The 27,973-nt window shown below is 43.0% G+C and overlaps 1 pseudogene; it reads left to right on the top strand.

Moving 5' to 3' along the window:
• Positions 1-163: 163 nt before the first annotated feature.
• On the top strand, positions 164-27,860 carry LOC120534506 (annotated as a pseudogene).
• The last annotated feature ends 113 nt before the right edge of the window (positions 27,861-27,973 follow it).

Below are 27,973 nucleotides of genomic sequence, written 5' to 3'. Positions count from 1 at the left end.
AAAACAACGCTTACATTGCAAAGTCCTAGGAAACGGAGCTTATTTATGACAATGAGGCAACTTAACTGGGCGGCGCGGAGTTGCAGAGGTTCGCTGTTGCTGCTTCTGCTGGTGGTGACAGAACAAAGTGGGCGGGCGGAGGTGACGTCACGATCGGCAGACGCGCGTGCGCGTGTGTGAACGCGGAAACTAGTGTAGAGTGGAGTCGCGGAGCTCAAATCCTTGATGGACCCCACAGTAAGTAAACGGAAGTCTCGGGAGGCACATTGGTCCCCAATGCTCGCTCGCTCTTTTTCTTGTGTTCGAGCGACGCGTCGATCCACCAGCTTTCCATGGTCAAGTCCCGTCTCGGCCATTATCGTAACGTTTTTGCGTTAGTTTTTCAGCCAGCATGCCCACACGGGGCATACGTTGGCCCCATATAGGACTAAAATTGGAACGCATCTGGGCCACCAGCCTGAGGCTCACCAAGTTTTGTCCACAGGTTCCAGATTTGCCCCTGATGGGAATGCTAATATGGGATAATGATGGATACCAGACGGGTCACAAGAGGGACGATCCCAAATGGGTTTTATGTGGGGTAGAATGCCACTTCAGTATAGGGTACGTATACTGTAGGTTCCTGCAGGGATTGTGATAATTTCTAGGGGGTCTTGTGGGCTACATGGTCTACCTTATTTTACAGTAACCACTTCCAAAAAATAAATAAAAATTAAACAGAATAAGAAGCACAATCGAAGTATACAATTAATGTACAGTAGTTTATTATACTAACTAATAGCAAAACAACTGTATTATTAATAAGAATAAACCGAAGTTGAAATAATTTAATGTAAATGTTTTTGTCTGTATTTTAATATTATTAAAAAAGCAACAGAAATATTGAAGAATTTTAAAATAAGCTATGTTAAGTACAGTAACATATCCATCCATCCATCCATTATCTAACCCGCTGAATCCGAATACAGGGTTCACGGGGGTCTGCTGGAGCCAATCCCTGCCAACACAGGGCACAAGGCAGGAACCAATCCTGGGCAGGGTGCCAACCCACTGCAGGACACACACAAACACACCCACACACCAAGCACACACTAGGGCCAATTTAGAATTGCCAAACAGTAACATATACACTTCAGTATTATTCACATAATGCATGTATTAATGAAATCATTGAATAAGAATAACTATTGCAAACTCAGTTAAATTATTTGTATATAATGAAGTTTAATGACAAGTTAATAACAAACAGTACAGGAAACGGTTTGAAAGAGTGTGAGGGTAAACATGCAGAAAACAAAAAAAAAAAAGAAGAAACAACAGGGCTGTACAGTTGTGCTGCTTGAATATCAGAACAATAAATACATAAATACAGTTCCAGGAGCTTGGTCACCTAATTCTATCTGTAATAAAAACAATTTTGATCCAGTCTGATGTCTAAAAGTGAACATCATCCACTTGTCACTCCTGTGGATTTTGTGCAAACTCTTCAGAATGACTAAAGGAGACAGGAAAAAGAAGTTTATATTGATTAAGTGAGCCGTTAACAAAACACACAAACGCACACATATAATGTCCTCCTCTTTCTTCAAATTTAGTAATGCAAATGTCTTGGCGATAAATTTATCTCTCTAAAATCTTGGAAGGCTTGGAAGGAGACGATACGTGATTTTCTCGGAGACACTTTAACATCCCGTGAGACAAAAGGACAGCTGCTGTACAGGCTTATATATGATTGACGCGCAGCACGACAAACAGAAAACGCAGCTCGCCAGCAGCAGCAAGACAGCAGCTGATCCGACAGCATCTCCTTAGCATGCATTCAGCCCCCCTTTACAATGCGAGCGGCAGAGGCACAAAGTGGCTGGTGTGCATCATGCCTCGGGGGAGGGGTTGGGCAAGTGAAGTGAGCAAGGGGCAAAGTCTATTATAATAAAAAATCTTGGGACAAGACGTGACTTTTTGAAAAGACTTTTTGGGGTGAAGTCCTGTGATATGGAGATTTTAAACATGAGATTCTTTCAAGTCGCGCCCTACTTACAACTATTTTCAAACAAGACCACGGTCACCTAACCTCAGTCATGTGAATGCTTTTGGCAGACACACTTCCTGCACTCTCAGCTCTTATACATGTTATCAGGACAATCATTTTATACGTCCTAAATGACACGTCAATGACTAGGCGAAGAAGAAAGAGCAGGGACAAACATCTGAAAAAGTCATTTTATTTATTAGAGAGAAAGAAACGATATTCACTCACAGGAAGTTGTACGTTGTGTTGTCATGATGTAACTCCAGATACGGATTCAAAATTCAATGCGATCTTGAAGAAAAGTTAATCTCTTATATATATTTCTCTTCTGGTTCATCCTGCTTCCTCTTCAAACCCAGTCACTGCCCTATATCTAGCCTGACTGTGTGACCTTTCACTTCGGCGGTGCCGTGACACCAATGGGGTCATGAGAGAGGTGGCGGGAACGTGGTAGTCCGAAGGAGGAATAGGAATCGAGAAAAGCAGTGTGGGGGTGTATGGGAGGCTGCAGCCAGCATGGGGAAGGGTTTGGAAGAGGAGGAATAGGAATCGAGAAATGGTGTATGGGCTGCGTGTTGGGGGCGACCGGGTTTGAAGAGGAAGCAGGACGAACCAGAAGAGAAATATATATAAGAGATTATTGAGTGCAAACTGATCGCTATCCAAAATTCTGAAACAATCTTCATTCCCAGAATCTCTCTCGTTCCTTCCGACACCAATCTCCCTTTTAAATTTAAATGCACAAATTCTCACTCATGACTATCAACAAGTCCCAAGGACAAACATTTGCAAAGACTTGCGTTAATCTACAACAACCAGTCATCAGCCATGGTCAGTTGTATGTGGCTTTTTCTACGGTTAGATCTTTCGACTCATTATCTGTCGTCTCCACCAAAACACCTATTCACAACTGCGGCTTTCAAGAAGTATTTCTTCTTGATTTCTCAATTCCTTTCTCACCATTTCCGTTCCTATTCTTACACCGTCGTATGCTACTGGGGGCGTCAGCTAGTTCTAAATATTGTTTTTACTAAAGTTGTAAAGAAAAAATTAAAATAATTCATATGTAACAATTCTTATAAATTTTATCAGGACAATAATTTTATACGTTCTAGACATGTTAACAGCTAAGCAAAGAAGAAAGAGCAGGAACAAACATTCGAAAAAGTCGGGTAATTTATTACAGATAAAGAAGCTAAATTCACTCACGGGCAGCTACATTGTGACAACGCAACGTATAAGTCCAAACACGTAATCAAAATTCAATGCGATCTTGAAGAAAAGTTAAATCCAAATTTTTTTTTTTTTTTTACTAAAGTTTTAAAATAAAAGTGAAGATAATGCATATGTAACAATTCCCATGAAAATAACAATGTCTTTAAATTGTATATCCAGTTGACCAAACTCAGGGGTGGGTGAGTGAAGTGAGCAGGGGGCCGAGCCCTCTAGTGTATATATAATAAAGTCTTGCTCAAGAGTTTTGAGTCCTCTTTAGACCAGAAATCTCATTGCTTGTGCATTGACTGCTATAATTTAGCGACTACAAACAGGCAATGGAGATGGAAGAGGAAATGAAGGACGCCCTCCTCCTGCAGTTCTTACTTTCTCGCATCTCTTTGGCCCTCTCGGATGAGGACTGCCTGACCCCTCATGTTTGATAGAAACAATAAACAGCACCAAGTATTGTTTTTTTCATTTCCTTCTTGGTAGGACTGTATCAGCACCATTTGTTTCAGACTGAATGAGAGAAATTAACACTCAAGTTTTGGAACTTGTCGATATGAGCAGCTCATAGAGGAGAAAATGGTGACTCTAAAGATGTTTTCTGCCTCTCAGCATCTTGTGGGAAACTTAATGACAGACTTAGGACAGTCACAGTTAATATCACTAACTGTATTCACAGGGCTTTAACTCATATAATCATCATCATCAGCAGCTCTAATAGACACCTCAACCAGCTGGATTACATTTTCCCTCATTTTGTCCACTCTAAGCAATCGTGAAACTCCATGATGGACATTTGTATTAACAAGCAGTTTTAGCAGGTGTACCTAATAAAGTGGCCGGTGTGTGTATATAGATGGATGGAGACACTTGTGAGGTCCTGTGCTCCTTCTCGTTTAGTCAGAAATGCTGATGCACCTCTCTCTGTGTGTGCTATCAAATCTCAGTCTGGACTCTTCATGCGTAGCTCCTAGCTGGTGGGACGAGTTGCTCACCTGCACTGGAAACTCAGACTCCCCTAATGTGTTTATTTGAAGGCTCTCGTTTGGTGAATTTCTGTCTAATTAGGATTTTTGTAAAATTGGAACTGTTTCAGCTTTTCACTTGTAGTGACCAATCTTGTACTTTAGTGCCGTCACGCTTGTCGTTTGCAAACTGACTGATGTTTACTCGATTAGGTTGCAAATAAATGGAGATGTAAATGCCGTCTGCCACAGAGACAGGGCGATTCCAGGATGCCAGTCTTAAAGGGAGAGTTTCAAAGTAAAAAGCCGTATCTGAAACTGGCAAATAAAAAGGAAAGGCGAATGTGTGCCAAAGATCACAGGTATTGGACAGAAGGTAGCTGGAAAAGCGTATCCTGGTCAGCATCCTGCGGGCGTCTTTTCTCTGTCGCAGAGGAGACTGGGATTTGGTGCGTATTGAGGAAAGACGCCAAGTGAGGACCAGTAAGGCGCCTGTTTCTCATGTTACACACTCTGATGTCCTTCTAGTCTTGTGCAGTTGCTCATCTGGGCCTTTCTTCTCCCAGTCAGGTGCAGCTCACCCTCTTCTCTCCAGACAGCAATTGACACCTTTGTATGATGGAATCTCCCGTTTCTTATCAGTATGTCACTCGTGGTAGCCTTCACTCTGTAAAACAGCACTAGTCTTTTTCATACTTTCTTCACAAATTCCTCTATTAAGTTTATACCTCTTTAAATAAACCCATAAAACTATGACTGAGGAAGAAAGGATTTATATTGACGAAGTAATGGTCCCTCATCTCGTGGTGCACATGAGCGGTGACGGCGCGTGCCTGTTGTCCTCGCTGGCCTGCCTTGTCTTGTGTATAATGCAGACGGTAACAATCTTGCTGTCTTGTATGTCTGTTTGTTTTCATCCAGTTGACGCTCGGAACGTTTCTCGTGTGCTCTGTGAAAGCAACCGACAGTTTTATCAAGAAAAATCCGTAGTATTATTTGTTTATCGTGTTTGTTTTTGTTAACTATATTTTCATCTTGCATTATTCTTATTGTAACAATGTTGTAGTGGTATTGGAATTAAATCAACCTAATAATAATATTAATTTAATTGATGTTTTTTTTTTGTCGTCAAAAATTCTGCATGTAAAAACTTATTACTGCACCACAAAACATAAATTAAGATGTCTTCTTCTTCTTTTAGCTGCTCCCGTTAGGGGTTCTTCTTCTTCCATATCTTTCTGTCCTCATCATCTTGTTCTGTTACATCCATCACCTGCATGTCCTCTCTCACCACATCCATAAACCTTCGCTTAGGCCTTCATCTTCTCCTCTTCTCTAGCAGCTCTATCCTTAACATCCTTCTCCTAATATACTCAGCATCCCTCCTCTGCACATGACCAAACCAACACAATCTCACCTCTCTGACTTTGTCTCCCAACCTGAGCTGACCCTCTATGTCCTCCTTTCTAATCCTGTCCATCCTCGTCACACCCAATGCAAATCTTAGCATCTTTAACTCTGCCACCTCCAGCTCTGCCTCCTGCTTTCTGGTCAGTGCCACCATCTCCAACCCATATCACATAGCTGGTCTCACTACCGTCCTGTAGGCCTTCCCTTTCACTCTTGCTGATATCCGCCTGTCACAAATTACTCCTGACACTCTTCTCCACCCTATTTGCACTGTCTTCTTCACTTCTCATCCACAATCCCCATTACTCTGTACTGTCGTTCCCAAGTATTTAAACTCATCCACCTTCACCAACTCTACACCCTGTGTCATCCTCACCATTCCTCTGACCTCCCTCTCATTCACACACATGTATTCTGTCTTGGTGGTCCTACTGACCTTCATTCATTCTTCTCTCTAATGCAGATCTCCACCTCACTTTTCCCATCATTTTTACACTACTTTCAGTGTATTCTGCGAATATATTTTGATGAATATAGACTATCTATTATATTACGTATAAGATAAGTAAGCAATTTTATTTTTATCTTTCACGATTTTCCTATATTTATTTTGTGGATTCAGCGGCTCTCTTTGCGATTTTTGTTTATTCATTAATGAACAAATTGTTATTTGTTTCACAACATCGTACCTAATGTGTTGGTGTTACAATTTTCGTAAAAATGTAATAGGAAGTTTTTTTTTTAATACATTCAGAATCACAAAAACTAATTTAATTAAGTTATCAAAATCAAAGGTAAAAGTAGAGACCACATATTTCCGGTTCGGTATCGATAAATAAATCTCAAGGAAAATGACTGCAACTTGCTGGAATCAACGTGGACGTGGCCTGTTTCTGTCATGGACCACTTTATGTGGCTTGTTCAACGGTGGGATAGTCCTAAGAACCTTTATATTTTGGCTAAACACTGAAAAACTAAAAACATTGTATACAACAAGGCATTTCAGTAAACAATACAAGCACATTAGTGAGTCTCCATTGTTTGTTAATTTAGGTTTATTTTTAAAGTTGTGTTTTTTTAATTATATTTTTCTCACACAATTAAAACAAAACAACTTTATTTTCCTCCCGGAAACGCCGGGTATTTCAGCTAGTGGTATCGTAATTTTAAAAAAATGGCATTCATTTCTGTCCAAAATTTGAACATTTCTGGGTGTGTGCAGACTTCTGACTGGCAGTTGACTTTACGTGTGCGTTTTCTCACATTTGTACTTACCTTCTTGTCTTTTAGTTGACTGTTTTTTTGTTTTGTTTCTTTAAATAATTTTACAGCATCTGTTGGTACAATGAAAGTCAATTTAAATAAACTATATGGTATAGTTTAAATATTAAACATGGAATATTTTTCCAGATAATTTTAATTATCATTTATTCATTCTGTGTTACCGTTTGCTTTTTGTTAGTCTGTTAATTATGTACTGAATATTATTTACCTGATAATTATTTGTGTATGTATTATGTAAATGTATTCTGTTATGTTATTGGATTTTTACACACTTTGAGATATTGTCGGTGTTTCTATGCTTTACTGGTTAATGAACTCTGCCTTGGACTTTGGGTTCTCGGTTTAGTTTGGGGACTGTCAGCTCACCATTGAGGCAAATCGCATCTACTCCTTTTGTTCTTGGTTCTCCTCCTTTTGATGTTTTTGGAATAAATCCTTTAAATATATATTGACAAAAATGTTGAGTGTATCCCGGGGCGTGTGATCTCTGGGCAAGCAGCCTTACCACATCCACTTCAGGAGAGGTCGTCCAGCTGAAGCTAAAGCACGTTCAGGCCTGGTCACTACTTGGATGGGAGACCACCTAGGAAAAGCTTGGGTTGGTGAGGCCAGCAGGGGGCGCTTACCCTGAGGTCTGAATGTGGACCCCAAATGCCCCTGTGTGGTAAACGTGGCACAGTGCTTTGGATGAGACATAAAACCGAGTGTCCTGACTCTCTGTGTGTCATTAAAGACCCTCCGTACGTCCTTAGTGAAGAGTAGGGTGTATCCCGATGTCCTGGCTAAACCGCCCACTACGGCGTGGTCATTCTGGCCCCCTAATTATTCCCCCTTTTTAATTGGCTATCTCTCTCACCACTTCACCACCTAATAGCTAATGTGTGGGGAGTGTTCTGGTGCCAAAATGGCTGCCATCGCCTCATCAGGGTGGACATTGCACATCAGTGGTGGTTGAAGTGGCTCTGCGCTCACGGTGTAAAGCACTTTAAGTAGTGAGGAAAGTGCTCTAGAAATGTGAACAATTGATATTATTATTATTAGCGACTGTAGTTTTACAATTAACCAAAATCTAAATAGCTATAAAATAAAATCCCTCTCTAGTGCTACGCCATTCATTTTATAATGATAGATAGATAGATAGATAGATAGATACTTTATTAATCCCAAGGGGAAATTCACATAATCCAGCAGCAGCATACTGATACAAAAAACAATATTAAATTAAAGAATGATAACAATGCAGGTATACAGACATACAATAACTTTGAATAATGTTAACGTTTACCCACCCGGGTGGAATTGAAGAGTCGCATAGTGTGGTGGAGGAACAATCACCTCAGTCTGTCAGTGGAGCAGGACGGTGACAGCAGTGTGTCGCTAAAGCTGCTCCTCTGTCTGGAGATGATCCTGTTCAGTGGATGCAGTGGATTCTCCATGATTAACAGGAGTCTGCTCAGCGCCCGTCGCTCTGCCATGGATGTCAAACTGTCCAGCTCCGTGCCTACAATAGAGCCTGCCTTCCTCACCACTTTGTCCAGGCGTGAGGCGTCCTTCTTCTTTATGCTGCCTCCCCAGCACACCACCGCATAGAAGAGGGCGCTCACCACAACCGTCTGGTAGAACATCTGCAGCATCTTATTGCAGATGTTGAAGGACGCCAGCCTTCTAATGAAGTATAGTCGGCTCTGTCCTCTCTTGCACAGAGCATCAGTATTGGGAGTCCAGTCCAATTTATCATCCAGCTGCACTCCCAGGTATTTATAGGTCTGCACCTTCTGCTCACAGTCACCTCTGATGATCACGGGGTCCATGAGGGGCCTGGGCCTCCTAAAATCCACCACCAGCTCCTTGATTTTACTGTTGTTCAGTTGAAGGTGGTTTGAGAGGACACACTTCACTTCTTTTTAATGTTCGGTTACACTGTCGATAAAGACCCAAAGGAAGCTCTTAACAAAGCCCGATACTGGAGAGGAGGTTCCTGAAAGTGGGTCTCGTCAACGTCGGCAGTGCTGGAGACATCTTCTAGGCATGGGTAGCAAAGATGTTGTCCATCTGTCAAGCAGATGAGCTTCCATCTTCTGGGCAACTGTTAGAACTTTTATACTTTCTCTACAGTCCACGATTCGCACAATTAGATCATGTGATGGCGCGGGTTCTGCCCCATGGCTCCCACTTCCCATTTTGAGAGCCTCTCCAACCCCAACATCGTCAGTAATGTAACTGGATGATCTGGCAGATGGGGATGGTGTAAAGGTGTAAAAGTGCTTTTATTAAAACAAAACCAAAACAGTGTTTCAAAAATGTGTTGATAAATAAATAATCCATAAAATCAGGTGCAATGTGGAGGTTAAAAATAATCCAAATAAATAAATCCATTAAAACGTGGTTAAAAGCAACAGGCTGGAAGCAGTTCCCTTTTTAAAAACCCAGTGCCTTCTTCCTTTTACTTGGCGGCACCCCTGCTTTTCCCATCAGGCTTTGCAACAGGACCTTCTCTTGCTGGTCCGGTAGCCTTCCGACCCCTGGCCTCCGGACCGACACTCGGGTTCCCCCAACAGCCAGGGCGCTCACGCTGGGGCTCAACTCTCCCAAGCCTCCCTGACTCCCGCAGCGAACCAACCTCCTTCTGGGACACTCCAGCTCCTGAGATCGCTCAGCTGGAGCGACCGTGTCCTAGTCGGCCTAACACTCCTCCTGTGGGGCTGTCCTCCCCAGCGAACCTGCATTTATCAGCGAGCCTGCTCTCTCCACAGCGGCTCTCACAGATTCCCACCTTCATCTCTCCCTCTTAACCTCCGATCTTTTTTATTTTTTTTCCTAACTCTCCACACTTGCGCTTCTCCTATTTATAATGGGGATGTGGCGATCAACACGCGTGCACTTCGGTGCGGAAGCACCAGTGCCACATTGCACCCAGGAACTGCTCTGGCCATGCCCCCTTCTTCTTCTTATTTATTTAACAATGTAATAATAATAGTGAACCCGCGATATCAAAGAGCATGTAATCTCCAAACATGCTTACAGTCTTTAGCTGGCTTAGCGTAGGCAGAAATTAAACACGGGGTTATTGCAGTTCCATACACTGATGACCGAACCTCGGGATGCATTCAAACAATCAAGACGAGAACAGGCCATTGAGCCCAACAAAGCTCGCCAGTCCTATCCAGTTAATTATTCTTAAATAACAACAACAACGTTTATTAATATAGCACATTTTCATACAAAAAAATGTAGCTCAAAGTGCTTTACAAAATGAAGAATATAAAAATAGAAGACACAAAATAATAAAAATAAGTCAACATTAATTAACATAGAATAAGTAAGGTCTGATGGCCAGGGTGGACAGAAAAAACAAAAAAAAACTCCAGACGGCTGGAGAAAAAAAATAAAATCTGCAGGGGTTCCAGACTAAGAGACCGCCCAGTCCCATCTGGGTAATCTACCTAACATACGTAAATGAAACAGTCCTGTTTGGATTTAGGGTTCTCATGGAAGGACTTGATGATGATGGTCACGTAGACTTCTGGCTTTCAGTCCATCAATGTTGGGGCATCATAACATATAATAATATAATAACATCAAGTTGAGTTTTGAAAGTCCCTAATGTCCTCCTGTCCATCACACTATTTGGCTGCTTATTCTAAGTGTCTGTGGTACACCTGTCCTCCTTAACTAGCCTTCCTGAGTTGCTTCCACTTGTGACGTTCCATCTCCCAACATAGCCATATCGATCCCTCTCTCTAGATCAGCTCGTCTGCATAGACTGAAAGCTTCAGCTGTGTTCATTTGTGGCTTTAGGTGTTTGGTGAAAGTCGTGCACTGTGGGAAAAACTTAACAGATCACAGTGATACACATTCAACCTTTGGCTACAGTGAACAAGGAGTTTTATGGTTCCCCTCTCCCTGTTGGATTTGTGGAAGAGTTTCCCACCTTTGTTGTGCTTATTGGGCTAAGGATTCCACTGTTTCCAGGCCTCATTTAGAGCCTTATGGTCTAGTTTCTTTTTAAGGTGCTTTTTTTTTTTTTAGTTTATGTAACTGAAATTATTAATCCTTTTCTGCCCACAGATACCGTGAAGAAGAAGAAGAAGAGTCAGCCATTTTCTGTAACTCCTACAGTATATATATATGGATGTGACAGAGGAGACATACCAGGCCAACATGAATGACACAGAGAATTGGACTTTAAATATTAAGCAGGAAGAGGAAGAGTGTGAATGGAAACGAGTACACCATAAACATGAGAGTCTGGACATTAAGGATGAAGATTGTGAAGAGGGGACAGGTGGCTTCAAGGCAGAAGCTGAGGAGAAGCCCGTCTTCAGTGATAGGCAGGAATGTCAACTCATAGGGCGAGTCAAGGAAGAAGCCCTTCGGTCAGAGTCCACTTGTCAGTCGGGGGGTCTAAGCGGATTCGTCTCCTCTCAAACAGCAAACTGCCCTGTTCAGGAGTGTTCGGTCACTGTGAAGTCTAACAGTGATTCATACACAAAGACCACTGAGGAAACATTAAGGAGATCACCAGGATATCCATCATTGAAAAATCATCCTGGAGAAGGTAAGTGGAAACTAAAAGTGAACAAACAGGGGAGAGCAAAAAGTTGACCCACCCTGATTATAATTTTAGCTTTTGCCATATCAGACCTCGTTCACATTTAAGATGCACTTAAAAGCCACTATGTTAAAAGATGTAAAAAGACAGACAATGCAATTGGGTCATTCTTAGGGAAAATAATATAATAATAATAATAATAATAATATGGGTGTGCCATATTTATTCCACATCTTCATGACGGAGTGGTTCCACATGAGAGGTTGGGCATCAAATTAAAAGAAGTTGGAGTTCAGGGTGATGTTTTTAGATGGGTGCAGAATTGGCTCAGGCACAGGAAGCAGAGGGTGATGGTGTGAGGAACCTCATCAGAACTGGCCGATGTTAAGAGTGGTGACCAGCAGGGGTCAGTCCTGGGACCACTGCTATTTTTAGTATATATAAATGATTTAGATAGGAATATAAGTAACAAGCTGGTTAAGTTTGCAGAGGATACCAAGATAGGTGGATTAGCAGATAATTTAGAATCTGTTATATCATCACAGAAGGACTTGGATAGCATACAGAATTGGGCAGGTTTGTGACAAATGAAATTTAATGTCAGTAAATGTAAAGAATTACACATAGGAAGTGAAAATGTTAGGTTTGAATACACAATGGGTGGTCAGAAAATCAAGAGTACACCTTATGAGAAGGATTTAGGAGTCATAGTGGACTCCAAGCTATCAACTTCCCAACAGTGTTCAGAAGCCATTAAGAAGGCTAACAGAATGTTAGGTTATATAGCGCCTTGATGTGTGGAGTACAAGTCACAGGAGGTTCTGCTCTACTTTATAACACACTGGTGAGGCCTCATCTGGAGTCCTGTGTGCAGTTTTGGTCTCCAGGATACAAAAAGGACATAGCAGTGCTAGAAAAGGTCCAGAGAAGAGCGACTAGGCTGATTCAGGGACTACAGGTGTTGAATTATGAAGAAAGATTAAAAGAGCTGAGCCTTTACAGTTTAAGCAAAAGAAGATTAAGAGGAGATTATGATTGAAGTGTTTAAAATTATGAAGGGAATTAGTACAGTGGATCAGGACTGTTATTTTAAAATGAGTTCATCAAGAATACGGGGACACAGTTGGAAACTTGTGAAGGGTAAATTTCACACAAACGGTAGTAAGTTTTTCTGTACACAAAGAACGATAGACACTTGGAATAAGTGACCAAGTAGCGTGGTAGACAGTAAGACATTAGGGACTTTCAAAACTTGATTTGATGTTTTCTTGGAAGAAGTAAGTGGATAGGACTGGTGAGCTTTGCTGAGCTAAATGGCTTGTGCTTGTCTAGATTGTACTAATGGTGGCTCTGAGGCTCAGGATCTGCTGTGGCAATCGGAAGGTTGCCAGTTTCAATCCCGTAAAGTGCCAGAAGTGAGTCTACTCGGTTGGACCCATGACTTGCAATTGCTTCGTCCAGCATATGATGTTAATCTGCATCCAGCCCTGCAAGGGGGTCCTTCAACTTGCAGAGAAAACTTGGGGGGTTGGTGGCAGGATTGGCACTCCTGCCACCGTAAAAAAAACTCTCAGTGTCCCAGTGTGGTGCTGAGGTGTCACTCGCTGCACTTGGGTGCCAATCCAGGGGGTTTGTCACATGGTGGGTACGGCGACACGTTATCAGCGCATGCTCCCAACCTCTTCATAACGTACATTCTTCCATTTTATATGACAATTGTCTTTTTGTGAACGCATTCTTATTTATAATAATGAAAAACAGAAGCTTGAAACCTGTGGCAAATATTACATGTACAGTGGGTACGGAAAGTATTCAGACCCCCTTCAATTTTTCAGTCTTTGTTATATTGCAGCCATTTGCTAAAATCATTTAAATTCATTTTTTCCCTCATTAATGTACACACAGCACCCCATATTGACAGACAAAAAAAAGAATTTTTGAAATTGTTGCAGATTTATTAAAAAAAGAAAAACTGAAATATCACCTGGTCCTAAGTATTCAGACCCTTTGCTCAGTATTTAGTAGAAGCCCCCTTTTGAGCTCATACAGCCGTGAGTCTTCTTAGGAAAGATGCAACAAGCTTTTCACACCTGGATTTGGGGATCCTCTGCCATTCCTCCTTGCAGATCCTCTCCAGTTCTGTCAGGTTGGATGGTAAACGTTGGTGGACAGCCATTTTTAGGTCTCTCCAGAGATGCTCAATTGGGTTTAAGTCAGGGCTCTGGCTGGGCCATTCAAGAACAGTCACAGAGTTGTTGTGAAGCCACTCCTTCGTTATTTTAGCTGTGTGCTTAGGGTCATTGTCTTGTTGGAAGGTAAACCTTCGGCCCAGTCTGAGGTCCTTAGCACTCTGGAGAAGGTTTTTGTCCAGGATATCCCTGTACTTGGCCGCATTCATGTTTCCCTCGATTGCAACAAGTCGTCCTGTCCCTGCAGCTGAAAAACCCCCCCACAGTATGATGCTGCCACCGCCATGCTTCACTGTGGGGACTGTATTGGACAAGTGATGAGCAGTGCCTGGTTGTCTCCACACATACCGCTTAGAATTAAGGCCAAAAGTTCTCTCTTGGTCTCATCAGACCAGAGAATCTTATTTCTCACCATCTCAGAGTCCTTCAGGTGTCTTTTAGCAAACTCCAAGATAGAACTTTTTGGCCTTAATTCTAAGCGGTATGTGTGGAGACAACCAGGCACTGCTCATCACTTGTCAATACAGCCCCCACAGTGAAGCATGGCGGTGGCAGCATCATGCTGTGGTGGTGTTTTTCAGCTGCAGGGACAGGACAACTGGTTGCAATCGAGGGAAACATGAATGCGGCCAAGTACAGGGATATCCTGGACAAAAACCTTCACCAGAGTGCTAAGGACCTCAGACTGGGCCGAAGGTTTACCTTCCAACAAGACAATGACCCTAAGCACACAGCTAAAATAATGAAGGAGTGGCTTCACAACAACTCTGTGACTGTTCTTGAATGGCCCAGCCAGAGCCCTGACTTAAACCCAATTGAGCATCTCTGGAGAGACCTAAAAATGGCTGTCCACCAACGTTTACCATCCAACCTGACAGAACTGGAGAGGATCTGCAAGGAGGAATGGCAGAGGATCCCCAAATCCGGGTGTGAAAAACTTGTTGCATCTTTCCCAAGAAGACTCGTGGCTGTATGAGCTCAAAAGGGGGCTTCTACTAAATACTGAGCAAAGGGTCTGAATACTTAGGACCATGTGATATTTCAGTTTTTCTTTTTTAATAAATCTGCAACAATTTCAAAAATTCTTTTTTTTGTCTGTCAATATGGGGTGCTGTGTGTAAATTAATGAGGGAAAAAAATAATTTAAATGATTTTAGCAAATGGCTGCAATATAACAAAGAGTGAAAAATTGAAGGGCGTCTGAATACTTTCCGTACCCACTGTATGTGTGTAATGTGTTTTTTTAATTACTATCTCTCCTCTTCCCCATTTCAACATTAAAGAAATACTCTACTCAAAAATGATATTTTTCAATCTGTTTACTACCCATTTCTTTTGTGGTACTGGCTAAGGAAAATGTTAATCTCATATTTTTATAAAGAATGGAGACGACAGATTGTCTGAATCAATGGTCTTTAATGGGGACAAACGCTGAACAACAGCAAACAACATCATAATGTCCAGAAACAAATTTCACATTACTCCTGTCTCAAAATCCACATGTCGCGTCACCCGGACACAAACATTGTTACAAACATTTTGTTATATAAACTACCTCAGGTTAATCATAGGGGTGGTGAGTGCAGCTTTACAGTCACTGTACCCATCTATATTTGGGAAGAAGGAGCTGAGCCAGAAGAACATTACCAGATAAACAGATACATTTCTTTTTTCCGTCTTAAGTTTGCCAGTGAACATCCGGGCCTGTACAGTACGTGTGCCTTCTTGGGCAGGGGGACCCTGTGGTCACTGCAAGATTTCAATCCATTACGGAGTAGTGCATTACCAGTGGTGCTCTTGGTGACTGTGGTGGTCCCACCTGCCTTCACATCATTAACAACCTCCTCCCATGTACTTCTGGGCTGATCCCGTCACCTTTCTCATGACTATCCTCACCCCACGAGGCAAGATCTTGCATGGAGCTCCAGACCAAGGGTGACTGATGGTCATTTTATATTTATCTTCCATTTCCAAATAATCGCACCAACAGTGGTCACCTTCTCACCAAGCTTCTTGTAGCCCTATTCCAGCCTTGTCCCCGATGTCCTTTGACAGCTCTTTGGTCTTGCCCATGGTGGTGGATGTGGTAAGGTGAGGTCCGTGACTCATTGCCTTTTAATTAAATAATCGTCTCGTGGAGGGTGGCTGGTAGTGCGGCCTGGAGCGGTTCCTGGGTGAGATGCGGCGTGGGAGTTTCCTCACTTAAGTGCACAGGTTGAGGAATCATCCGTGTCTTAAATTGATGCTGGGAGCAGCTAATTGTCACACATGTGCCACGGCCCCACATATAAAATGAGAAGCATGTGTGCAATTTGGGGGGGGTGGTTTGGTTTGGGGGTGGAGAAGAAAGGTAATAGATGGAACTCAGATGGTCTGGTTGTGCGGTTTGGAGGCAACCCAGACTGGGGTCGGAGGAATGAAGTTCGTGGCTGCTGAGTCTCTGTCGGCTGCACGAGTTATGGGTGAGCCGGAGAGGCGAAGAAGGAGGTGGGCTGAGATCGGGAGGAACTATTGGCAGCAATTTATCCTCTGGTTTTATTGGATTTATTTATGGTTGCTTTTATCCTTCACTTTTCACTTGGTTTTTATGGATTACTAGGGGGTTCCCCCCCTGCTCACTTTGCTTGCCAACCCCCAGGCCTGCACCACGCGCTAGCCACTTAACAACTCTGCGACTCGCGTTGTGAAGAGAGGGGCTGAATGCACCCCAAGGAGATGCGGTCGCTCCTCCGAAACCCCCTCTTAAACAAAAAAATATTTGTTTCCCATTGTATAACTGTTTAACTTCCTCTTTGCTCGATCAGCTGCTGTCTTGCTGCTGCCGTGCCACGTGATCTGCATCTCGTGCGGTGCTTCAAACATTTAAAAGCCTGTACAGCAGCTGTCTTTGTCATCTACTCTTTGTCTTTTGTTTCCGGCGCCAGGCGTGGTTAAATCAGTTGGCACAAAGCCTTGTTTTGCGCAACGTGCGTTCTTGATATTTTGGTTTATAATTTTAAAACAGAATAAGAATCTGAAAATTTAACAACATCACATTAACGTTCAATAAATTCTGAAAAGAATGATACCAAACATATATACAGTATGTAGGTTTTAAAAAAGGCCAGATTTAAAGCGTGACTAAAAACGTGATATAAAATCGTTACACTTTTAGGCTTAGGATTTTAGATATATAGTGAGACAGCTGATTTCTGTATGTACTGTTTTTAGAACACTGCACTGTGGACACTTTTTGTTCTGTTTTGACTGTTTTTTAATAAAAGCACCTTGGCACTTTTCCACCATCCCCTTGCTGCATGTGAGATTTGTCCCCATTACTCAGCTCAGCTCGGTCATAACTATCGGCAGTGTTGGGTTCGAGAGGTTCCCATATGTGAAATCTGGAGGAGAACCACATCGTCACAGTGGAGAGGTGGGAATGGAAGAAATTGATTCTGTGGACAGGTGGGCTTTATACACATCATGAGTTGAGATCAGGAGTATCTGGAATTAATCGATTGATTGATTGATTGATTGTAATCTCTGTGCCACAGGGGCACACAGCCAATCTGAGGGAGTCAAAATTCTGGCTGGGTTGTAGGGGATCAAATCCTTATTTCTCTCAATGACATGCAAATCAATGTATAACTTTTATGTGATGTGTTCTTTCTGGATTTTTGGTTGATATTCTGTCTCTCTCCATTAAAAGGAAACTGCCATAAAAATCAGAGACTGTTCATTTCTTTGTAATTGAGCAGACTTACAAATTCAGCAAGGGATTGAATACTTATTTTCCCCACTGTACTGTATGTCTCTTACCCTCACTCACCCCTGGGTCATGAGCTTTGGGTAATGACTGATAGACTGAGATTACGGGTACAAGCGTCCAAAGTGAAGTTTTTCCAGTAGGGTGGCTGGCCTGTCAGAGAGAGGGTGAGAAGTCAAAGTCAAAGCGAACTTTATTGTCATGTCAACCATATACAAGTATACAGGTAGACGAAATTGCAAAGCTCAGGGTCCACAGTGTAACAACATGAAGTGCAAATAAAAATTTAAATTCAAACACAAACAAGACAAGACATTGTGCAAAGACAAGACAAAGAAGTAGCAGCAATATGACGTGTTGTAAGCAATAAGTGCAGACATCTGCGGGAGGCTAAGAGTTTAGAGCCGCTGACCCTCCACATTAAGAGGTGCTTTGGGCCTCTGATACGGGGGCCTCCCTGTGGAGGGTATACAATCATGACTAGCTGGGACAAGACCCCAGGGAAGACCCAAGGCTTGCTGGGAGAATGACTTCTTCCATATGGTTTGGGGACACACAGTATGAGTTGGTAAGTGTGGCTGGGAAAAGGAACGAGTGAACCCCAGTCTTGGATACGTGGTGATGAATGAATGAATAGAAAATCCACTTGTGAATAGCTGGGTTCAAATGGGGTTAAGCTTTTGAAGTGAAGACCCGTCTCTCCACCCATCCATTGCTTAGCAGTTTACAAAGGCCTGTTTTCTGATGAGTACAATGTTTTTAGAAATTATTCAAACCCTTTCACTTTGTGGTGACCCTAACTCTATTTGTGGTGCACATTTAATTTAAAATGCATCAATTTGCTATTTGTGTCCATCAGTCAACACTCAATAGCCCATAATGACAAAGTGAAAACATTAGCTTTGCTAATTTATTAAAAAATCTAAAACCTAAACCTCTCATTCCTGGAAGTATTCAAATCACTTAGTCTTCTTCTTCATTTTACGACTGTTCCTGTTAGGGGTCGCCACAGTGGATCATCTTCTTCCATATCTTCCTGTCTTCTCCATCTTGTTCTGTCACCCCCATCACCTGCATGTCCTCTCTCATCACATCCATAAACCTTCTCTTAGGCCTTCCTCTTTTCCTCTTCCTTGGCAGCTCTATCCATAAAATCCTTCTCCCAATATACCCAGCGTCTCTCCTCTGCACATGTCCAAACCAACGCAATCTCGCCTCTCATCCGTCCAACTTGAGCTGACCCTCTAATGTCCTCATTTCTAATCCTATCCATCCTCGTCACACCCAATGCAAATCTTAGCATCTTTAACTCTGACACCTCCATCTCTGTCTCCTGCTTTCTGGTCAGTACACTTTGAACATGACCTCATAGTTACATACAATACGAAATTAACAAAAAGGTCTCAAGCCTTTATAGTTTATCCTCTCTTTTGTTGTGGAAGGGTCCCAGAGTGACCCTGTTTTCTGCTTTTCAGACTCCCTAAGGTAAGCATTTCCCACAGCACACCCAGTATTCTCTGCAATAAGCACTTTCTTTCACTGTCGCTCTTTTTCTCTTCTTCTTCTGCTCTTCACAGCAAGCTTCGTCCTCTTCCTCCTCCCAGCTCTGGGCTGCTTCTTTTATATTACATCTGGGAGCTTGTCTGGGTGGAGTTGGAGCTGACACAACGAGGCTCACCAGTCCTCCCAGTGCCCCCTAGCGGCACCCACAGAACCCAACAGGGATGATCTGACGGACTCCAATTCCCAAGATGCCCTGTGGGTGTCTGTGGTGATGCCATAACCCAGTGGGATTGCCATCTATTGTTCTGGGGGAGACAATGTCCTACACAAACTGTCTATACAAACGTGGGCATCCAGGCTGGGTAAGGTTCTTGATACAGCTTCGACTCGGTTGCCAGTCTTCACATGGCGTCCCTCACAAAGAGTATTTTGGATTATTTTGGGGTTTTTTTTTAGCATGGAGGATTGGAAATTTCTATCCATCCATCCATCCATTTTCCAACCCACTATATCTTAACTACAGTGTCACGGGGGTCTGCTGGAGCCAATCCCAGCAAACACAGGGTGCACGGAAGGAAACAAACCCCAGGCAGGGCGCCTAACTAACTGCTTTAAAGTATTTTACCAGTATAATTTGGTTTTCATTCATCTTGTTGTTGGGGCTGGTGGCAGAATTGGCACTCCAGCCGCCATAAAACCATAAGACTGTTCCAGTGTGGTGCTGAGATGTCACCCGTTGCACAACTGCATTCGGGTCCCAATCCCAGTGGTCTGTTGTGTGGTGGGTGTGGTAACACTCTGTATTTGGCGCATGCTCCCAACCTCTCTCTCTCTCTCTTTCTCTCTCTGTCTCTCTGTGTCTCTGTTCTTTGTTTACAGGAGGTGAATCACATGACCATGATCATCACGCTCCCGGCCTCACAGGTGGTGAAGGTATAAATATGGTGGCATTTCCATGTTTCAGTATCCCGCGGTTGGATAAAACACAACATTTTAGGGTTGTTACCTGCTAAACAAGTAGTGCATATGCAGGTACCCTTTCGGTTTTTGAATACCCTTTGCGTCCTTCACTTTTGATTCTTTGGCCTGCCCTTGTGTCTCATTTGCTCGGTCTCTCTGGCTTTTCTCACTTTGACCCCTTTCTGTTCCCCACTATGTTTTTGTCACACTTTTGCTTCCCCTGGTGATCGACTCTCTTCTCACAACAATCCCTGCAGATAAACATCTCATAACAATGCCGAGGGATCATGCGTGGCCTCAGGATAAGAAATGCAGTCGCTGAAGCTCTGCGTCTGGATTCGGAGCAGATTGCTATCAAAAAGCAAGAAAAGGAACTTACAGCTACAGATCAGTATGCCTTTAAAGAAGTCATAGCTCCTAAACAAACCATAAAGATGCAAACCGTATGTTGCAGCTCTTTCAGACATTTTGGTAACACTACAGTGTAATTGGACAAAATGTGAGAGATCGGTTAGTGGTGATGAGTGAATCTTTCACATCTTTTATGGAGAGGAAAGGCCATTGTAATTCTAGTTTGGGCGGAATGTGTGGCTTACAATTTGTCTCATTCATTTGTGTTGTGGTCCCTAGGGGGTCTTGCATCTGCCCAAACTATCCAACATAGACTCTTGGACACAAGTTTGCAACCACAAAGGCTTTTTGTTTGTGTGAAACTCTTATGCGAAGAGTTTCCTACACCATAAACCATAAGTGCAGCACTAATACAAAGCAGTACTTTTGTCTTCTTCTCGCGGTCTCCTTGACTTCTTCCCAATTGCCTCCATTCCTCTCTCAACCTTCTCCTTCTCCTCCCAGCTCTGGCTTCTGGAGATGTGGCAGGCAGCTCGTTTTACGTAACACCCGGAAGCATATCTGGTGTCCCAAAGGTGGGCCTTGGAAGCACCTCCAGGTGAGGTGGGAGCCCAACAAAGAGGGGTTCGCCAGTCCCATCAGCACCCCCTTGTGGCACCCGCTGAACCCAACAGGGATGAGTCAAGAAACTCCATTTCGCAAGATGCCCTGTGGGAATCCTTGGCAATGCTGAGACCCGGGGGGAGACAATGCCCTGTCCAAGCTGTCTCCCCCCATCCTTCCAAGTTATGGGCGCCGAGGCCTGGTAAGGTTCCCTGCCGTCCCTCACAGTGTGTACCATCTCTTAATTTGGGCTCAAGGTTTATTGTCCCTGGTGAGATTATAAAATGTTTATCCCTGGTTTCTTATAAGGTGGTGACGCCTGCTAATTTTATGTCACACTCCCCTTTTCAGGTGTCTCGCCTTGATCCAGTCCATGTATCTCGCTATTCAGTTTCTTCTGCTGCTCTTCCTCTGGCAGTTATTAAGGGTCATCAGGAGTTTGAGGTGCACAGAAGTTTAGAATCCAGGAGACGCGTTCAGAGGGTCGAATATCTGGTCGATTAGACGGGCTTAGGTACTCAGTAGCGCCCTTGAGTATTTGGCCTACGGCTAGAGTCCACCATTGATTTTTCTCTAAGCCTGATGAAGTGTGTGCCTTTGTGTGAGGGGATTAGGTTGTGGCACATGGTTGTGCATATAATTTGCATTATTATGTTTTTTGTTTATCATGGAGGATCTATTTATTAATATTTGTAATCGTTTTAAAGTGTTTTGGCAAAGTTTAATTTTGTTTGCATTCTTTATTTACATCACACAGAAGACGAGTCACGTGACCACGATCATCATGCTACTGACATCACAAGTAGTACTGGTGTACAAACTCAGTGGCCACTTTATTAGGTACGCCTGTTCAACTGCTTGTTAACTCAAATATCTAATCAGCCAATCACAAGGCAGCATCTCCATGCATTTTCGACCTGTAGACCTTATGAAGACCACCTGCTGAAGTTCAAACTGAGCATCAGAATGGAGAAGAAAAGGAGACTGAAGTGACTTTAAACATGGCCTGGTTGGTGCTGCTGTGAGTATTTCAGAAACTGCTGATCTACTGGGATTTTCACACACAGCCATCTCTAGGGTTTACAGAGAATGGTCTGAAAAAGGGGAAACATCCAGGGAGGAGCAGTTCTATGGTTGAAAATGTCTTGTTGATGCCAGAGGAGAATGGCCAGACTGGTCTGAGCTGATAGAAAGGCAACAGGAACTCAAATAAACACTCATTACAACCGAGGTGTGCAGAAGAGCATCTTTGAATGTACAACACGCTGAACCTTGAAGCAGGTGGTCTGCAGCAGCAGGAGACTACACCGGGTGTCACTCCTGTCAGCTGAGAACAGGCGACTGAGGCAACAATTCACATGGGCTCACCAAAATTGGACAATAGAAGATTAGAAAGACATCACCTGGTCTGATGAGTCTCAATTTCTGATGCAACATTCGGACAGCAGGGTCAGAATTTGGCGTCAACACCATGAAAGCAGGGATCCATCCTGCCTTGTATCAATGCTTCAGGCTGGTGCTGGTGGTGTAATGGTATGGGGATATTTTCATGGCACACTTTGGGTCCCTTAGCACCAACTAGGTATCGTTTAAATGCCACAGTCTACTAGAGTATTGCTGCTGACTATGTCCATTACTTTATAGGCAACATCCAACAGAATAACACGTCATGTCGCAAAACTCAGATCATCTCAAACTGGTTTCCTGAACATGACAATGAGGTCACTGGACTCCAATGGCCTCCACAGTCACAAGCTCTCAATCCAACAGAGCACGTTTGGGATGTGGTGGAACAGGAGATTCGCATCAAGGATGTGAAGCCGACAAATCTGCAGCAACTGCGTGATGCTGTCATGTCAGTATAGACCACAATCCAGGAAGAATATTTCCAGCACCTTGTTGAATCTACACCATGAAGAATTACTGCAGTTCTGAAGACAAAATAGTGTCCAACCGCAAACTTACAAGGTGTACCTAATAAAGTGGCTGGTGAGTGTATACAGTGGCATTTCTGTGTCTCAATACAGATATTCAAAGACTTTAGCGTACTGACTTTCTAAGCCAAGTGCCAAGTGCTAGGCTTCGTGTTTGGTTTTATATCCTTGAATGCACCTCCATTCTCTGAACTTCATGAGTGGAGCCCCAGGAGGCAGGGCCACCCTCTCTTTCGATTTAAAGTGAGTGTAGATCAGGAGATCATTGTGTTTGTCTGAAGGTCTTTGTTTTGTAAATATTTCTATTGTACTTTATATATTTTTTTAATATATTTATATATTATCAGCTTTTTTGTGCATTTCACTACTGGATTAGGTATTGGGACTTGTTTGCTTGTAGGATTTCCATTTAGGTAACTCATGCTTGCCTGTTGTTGCTGTTTGGAATGTTTTTGCCCAACTTTCTATTTTATTTAAAAACAAACATTTTTGCCCTTTTGTGTACAACCTAGGAGTTTATGGTCATCTCCTTCTTGAGGAGCTTTCTTGATATTTTGAACTTGTTAAGCCAGTTTTTTACACTTTGGGCCTAGCTGGGCCAAAGCCAGCAGGTAGTAGTCTGGGGTGAGCTACTTCTGGGCTGGCCAGTGAAGATCTTGGCCTGCTTAGCGCATGTATTTTCGAGGCCTCACATCCATTTTGGCCTGTTTGGGACTCCATTGTACAAAATATGGTCACTCCAATGATGTCATATGCTTTACATTGCCAGGCCCTAACAGGTAATACTACTGTAGCAACAGACAATGCTGTACCCCTAAAGTGGCACTCCTGGATAATTTAAAAAAACAAAATTTTATAGTAAGTCTACCAGCAAAATACAAACGCCTGAAGCAAATCTCCTTAGGATAAAAGACCCTAGAAAAGATGCAAATACTCACTAAAAATACACAAAATATTTAAGAAAGAGGCAACCATAACATACGTTTTGTGTGCCTCTCACTGTGACCCACCTTTTAGATGCCCTTCCCTTTGCCCCACCTCCACATAGTCACTTTCAATTGTGCTTTTCTTGTGTTTTTCTGCAGATACTCAAGAGAGTCCCAGCTTTTCTCCATTATTATCTGTGAATCATGTGGAGAACAGACCAAAACAGATGCTGCATGATAAAAATATGGAGAAATTTGGACCAACGATGTTGACACCAATCTCTTTGAAGTTTAGTTCTCTGCCTGTGATGAAATTAAAAGGGACAGACAATCAACATCAGGTGTGTAGTAACAGTCTGGGTGCTTTGAATGTAAGCGATGAGCCAAGGGAAGGTTTTACTTCCAAACCAAAGGGTAAAAGCAATCAGCAGCAACATAAAGAGCAGATGCCATATTGCTGTTCCAATTGTGGCAAACAATTTCCAAAGAGAAGTATCCTTCAGGCCCACACAAGAATTCACACTGGAGAAGCCATATTGCTGTTCTCAATGCAACAAAAAATTCTCAAGCTCAAGTAATCTTCGAGTCCACATGAGAATTCATACTGGAGAAAAACCGTATTGTTGTCCTGAGTGTGGCAAAAGATTCTCAAACACAACCACTCTTAAGACCCACATGAGAATTCACACCGGAGAGAAGCCATATTGCTGTTTGCAGTGTGACAAAAACTTCTCAAATATGAGTAATCTTCAGGTCCACATGAGAACTCATACTGGAGAGAAACCGTATTTTTGTCCTGAGTGTGGCAAAAGATTCTTGGACATGAGCACTCTTAAGACCCACATGAGAATTCACACCGGAGAGAAGCCATACTCGTGTTCAGAATGTGGAAAACAATTTTCAGACATGACCACTCTCAAGCGCCACACAAGTATTCATTCTGGTAAGAAACCATACTGCTGTTCTGAATGTGGTAAGATATTCTCACAAAAGAGCAAGCTTCAGACCCACACAAGAATTCATACAGGGGAGACACCATATTCCTGTTCTGAATGTGGGGAACAATTTTCAAGGAAAGACCGTCTTAATGCCCATGCAAGAATTCATACAGGTGTTGTGAATGAGGGAAACGTTTCTCACAAATGAGCCACCTTGAAGTACACAACAGTACATACTGGGGAGAAACCCCACACTGTTCTGAATGTGGGAAGCAATTTTCACAAATGAGCCACCTTCAGAGACACAAACTAGTTCACACAAGAGAGAAATTGTACTCTTGTTCTGAATGTGGTGAAAGATTCTTTGTCAGATGCCATCTTCAAAGGCACTCTACAATTCACACTGGAGAATGCCATATTGCTGTTTTGAATGTGGCAAAAGGATTTGACAAGAACAGTTTTAACAGTAGCACAAGAACTCATAGTGGAGAGAAACAATATAGCTGTTCTGAATGTGGCAAACAATTCTCTGACAAGAAGAGTGTTAACAGCCACACGGCAACTCACACTGGAGGGGAACTGTATTGCTGTTTTGAATGTAGGAAGCGATTTTCAAATATGAGCTACCTTCCAAACCACTTGAGAATTCACACAGAAAAAGAGCCATATCGCTATTTAGAATGTGGAAAACAATTTTCAGACATGGGCACTCTCCAGAACCACACAAAATTCATACCGGTAAGAAACCATACTGCTGTCCTGAATGTGGTAAGAGATTCTCACAAAAGGGCCACCTTTAGACCCACACAAGAATTCATAAGGAGAAATGCCATATTCTTGTTCTGAATCTGGGAAACAATTTTCAAGGAGAGTAGCAAAAGATTCTCTGACAGCAGCAGTTTCCAATATCACAAAAGAATTCACACTGAGAATTGGAGGAAGCCCGGAAGGAGAGGACTGGAGGAAAGGAGGACAGGAAGTGAGATTGCATGAAGATTTTGCTGTATGAAGCCTCCCCCAGCCATCAGGTGGATTAGCAGCAGATAGCATTAGTACAGATGGTGTATGCAGTGTTTTGACAATTGAAGTCATATAAAATGTTCACCTTTATTTTTCAGACAGTTTTTAATGAAGTACCACATGAGGTTATTAAAACTGAAAGAAGAGGGAATTCAGGGAGCTGTGGCAAAGTGGGTACAAAAGTGGCTTCAGCACCGGGGACACCTTTGTTTTGACTACCTGTGCACGTTAACTTCTGCCACAAATGACTGTATTTTTTACCTTAGTCAAGGCATTTACTTAATCGATTCCTAAATGAAGCCCTCACATGGTCAACCATGCTTTAAGAAGTGGCCTGTTCTGGCTTTTAGAAGAGCTGGTGCTTTTAAACCATGCCATGTGTGTGTTTCCACTTCTGTGGGTGTAGCAAAGCTTTGCCCCTCTGAAAGATTCTCACTTACAACACATAATGAATGTGCAATGAGAGGGTCCATAGACCAGGATAAGGTTGTTCAAGGCCTGGCACAAAGACATACATTGCTTATGTTTCAGGTCCACATAGACATCAGTATTGAGGGGCCTGGTGCCATGCTAGTCTTTATTCTTAGTCCATTTGTAGATTGGTGAAGGTTGGTTTTGTTTCCTTCTTTTAGTTTGTGGACAGACTGGAATTATGGGCACCCTGACCCTTGCTGTCCTTCCCTCCCCTCCTCTCCCTTCTACATCAGTGGATATTTTCCTCTTTCTTTACCTTTCCAACCAAATTTGTTCCTCCTGCCACTACCCTTTGCAGTATGCATGTAGTGAAAGTGTGTCTCAGTCAACTGTGAGGGTTGGTTTCCCTTCCTCCTCCTACAGTATGGAAAGAAAGGAAATAAAAAGAGTCCTGTATTGGTCTTTATCAGCCCAGGCTTGGCTGGCCTTCCCTCCCCTGTACCTGAGTGAATGTTTTCTTCTTCCTTTATCTTTCCAGCTGCAATTGTTCCACCTGCTTTTGCCCTCATGACGTGGGATGCAGAGAGTTTGAAAGATGTATCTTGTATCCTTTATTTCTCTGAGGGTGAAGCCTCCTAGGAGGATATCAGAGTTCAAGCTTGAGTTTTATGGTGAGGATAAACAGCAGTCTGTGGATTAAGAAAGAACCAACAACGAATTGTGGTAACATCCCTAGCGTTAGACCTAAATGTCACTTGGGCTGTTAAAACATTACTAAAAACATTAGTCCCAAGTGTTACTCGGGTAATGGTAGAGATGCATCTTGCGTAAGCGTTAGACGTGAGGATTACCCGGGCAACAGTATAGGTGTGTCTTACATAAGTGTTAGGTCTGAGCGTTACTCTCTCTGTCTCTCTCTATCTCTCCATCACTGCCTCCTTCAATCCTCCTAGCATTCTTTGTGTTCCTCCTCCCAACTCTGGCTCCCAGAGTTGTGACAGGCAGCCCTTTTTAAGTAATGCTACGAAAGTACTTCTGGTGTCTCAAAGGCTTGGCCCTGTGAGCAATCCATGGGTACCACTGGTTTGACTTTGTGTCAGACGAGCGACTTCTCACGGAGTCCCGAATGAGGCACATTACCTGTATTGTGAGGGAGCATCAGTTACAGCACTACGGCCATGTGGTGCGATTTCCCAAGGGTGATTAGATTCGCAGGATCCTTATTGTTGAGGACCCAAGTGTCTGGACCAGGCCAGGGGGACTCCCACGTAACATCTGGCTGCAGCAGACAGATGGTCATTTCTGGAGGGTGGGTCTAGACAGCGTGTCTGCCTGGAGGGTTGCCAACCAGGATCCCGAGCTGTTTGATTGTGAGGTGTGTACAACAACATTCTGTACCAGTATAGGCTCCCCAACCTGACCTGACCTGACCTACTCATGCTCGCCTGCCAGTAACTGTCAATTCAGCAGCAAACAACTGTCCTGATGGGGCGTGGTACCAGGAACTGTCCATAATATGACATAGACGGTGCTGGTGCAGGCTTTACATCAATCTTACCGGACATGACAGAGTGGTTAGATTCAGCTTTGTTAAGAATATCGCTGATATTCCTCATTGGGCCACCTGCATTCCAGGACTCAAGTTACTAAGGCTGGTATCAGAGCACATTTGTAAAATTTAAATCATGTTTAATATGTTATCTCTACTCGCGTGTTGGTAAAAAACATGCAGGCCAGTTACCAGGGGCCTCATGTATAACGCCGTGCATAGAATTCGCACTATAACATGGCGTAAGCACAAAAACCGAAATGTGCTTCCGCACAGAAAAATCCAGATGCAGCAATCTGTGCGTACTCCAACTTCCACGTTCTTCCGCTACATAAATCTCGATCAGCGTGAAAAGTAACGCTCGTGCACGCGCTTTA

The sequence above is a fragment of the Polypterus senegalus genome, chromosome 8, assembly GCF_016835505.1.
Source record: "Polypterus senegalus isolate Bchr_013 chromosome 8, ASM1683550v1, whole genome shotgun sequence".
Taxonomy (NCBI): Eukaryota; Metazoa; Chordata; class Cladistia; order Polypteriformes; family Polypteridae; genus Polypterus; species Polypterus senegalus.
Note: the sequence above shows the minus strand (reverse complement) of the source record. Positions and strands in the feature narration are given on the sequence as shown.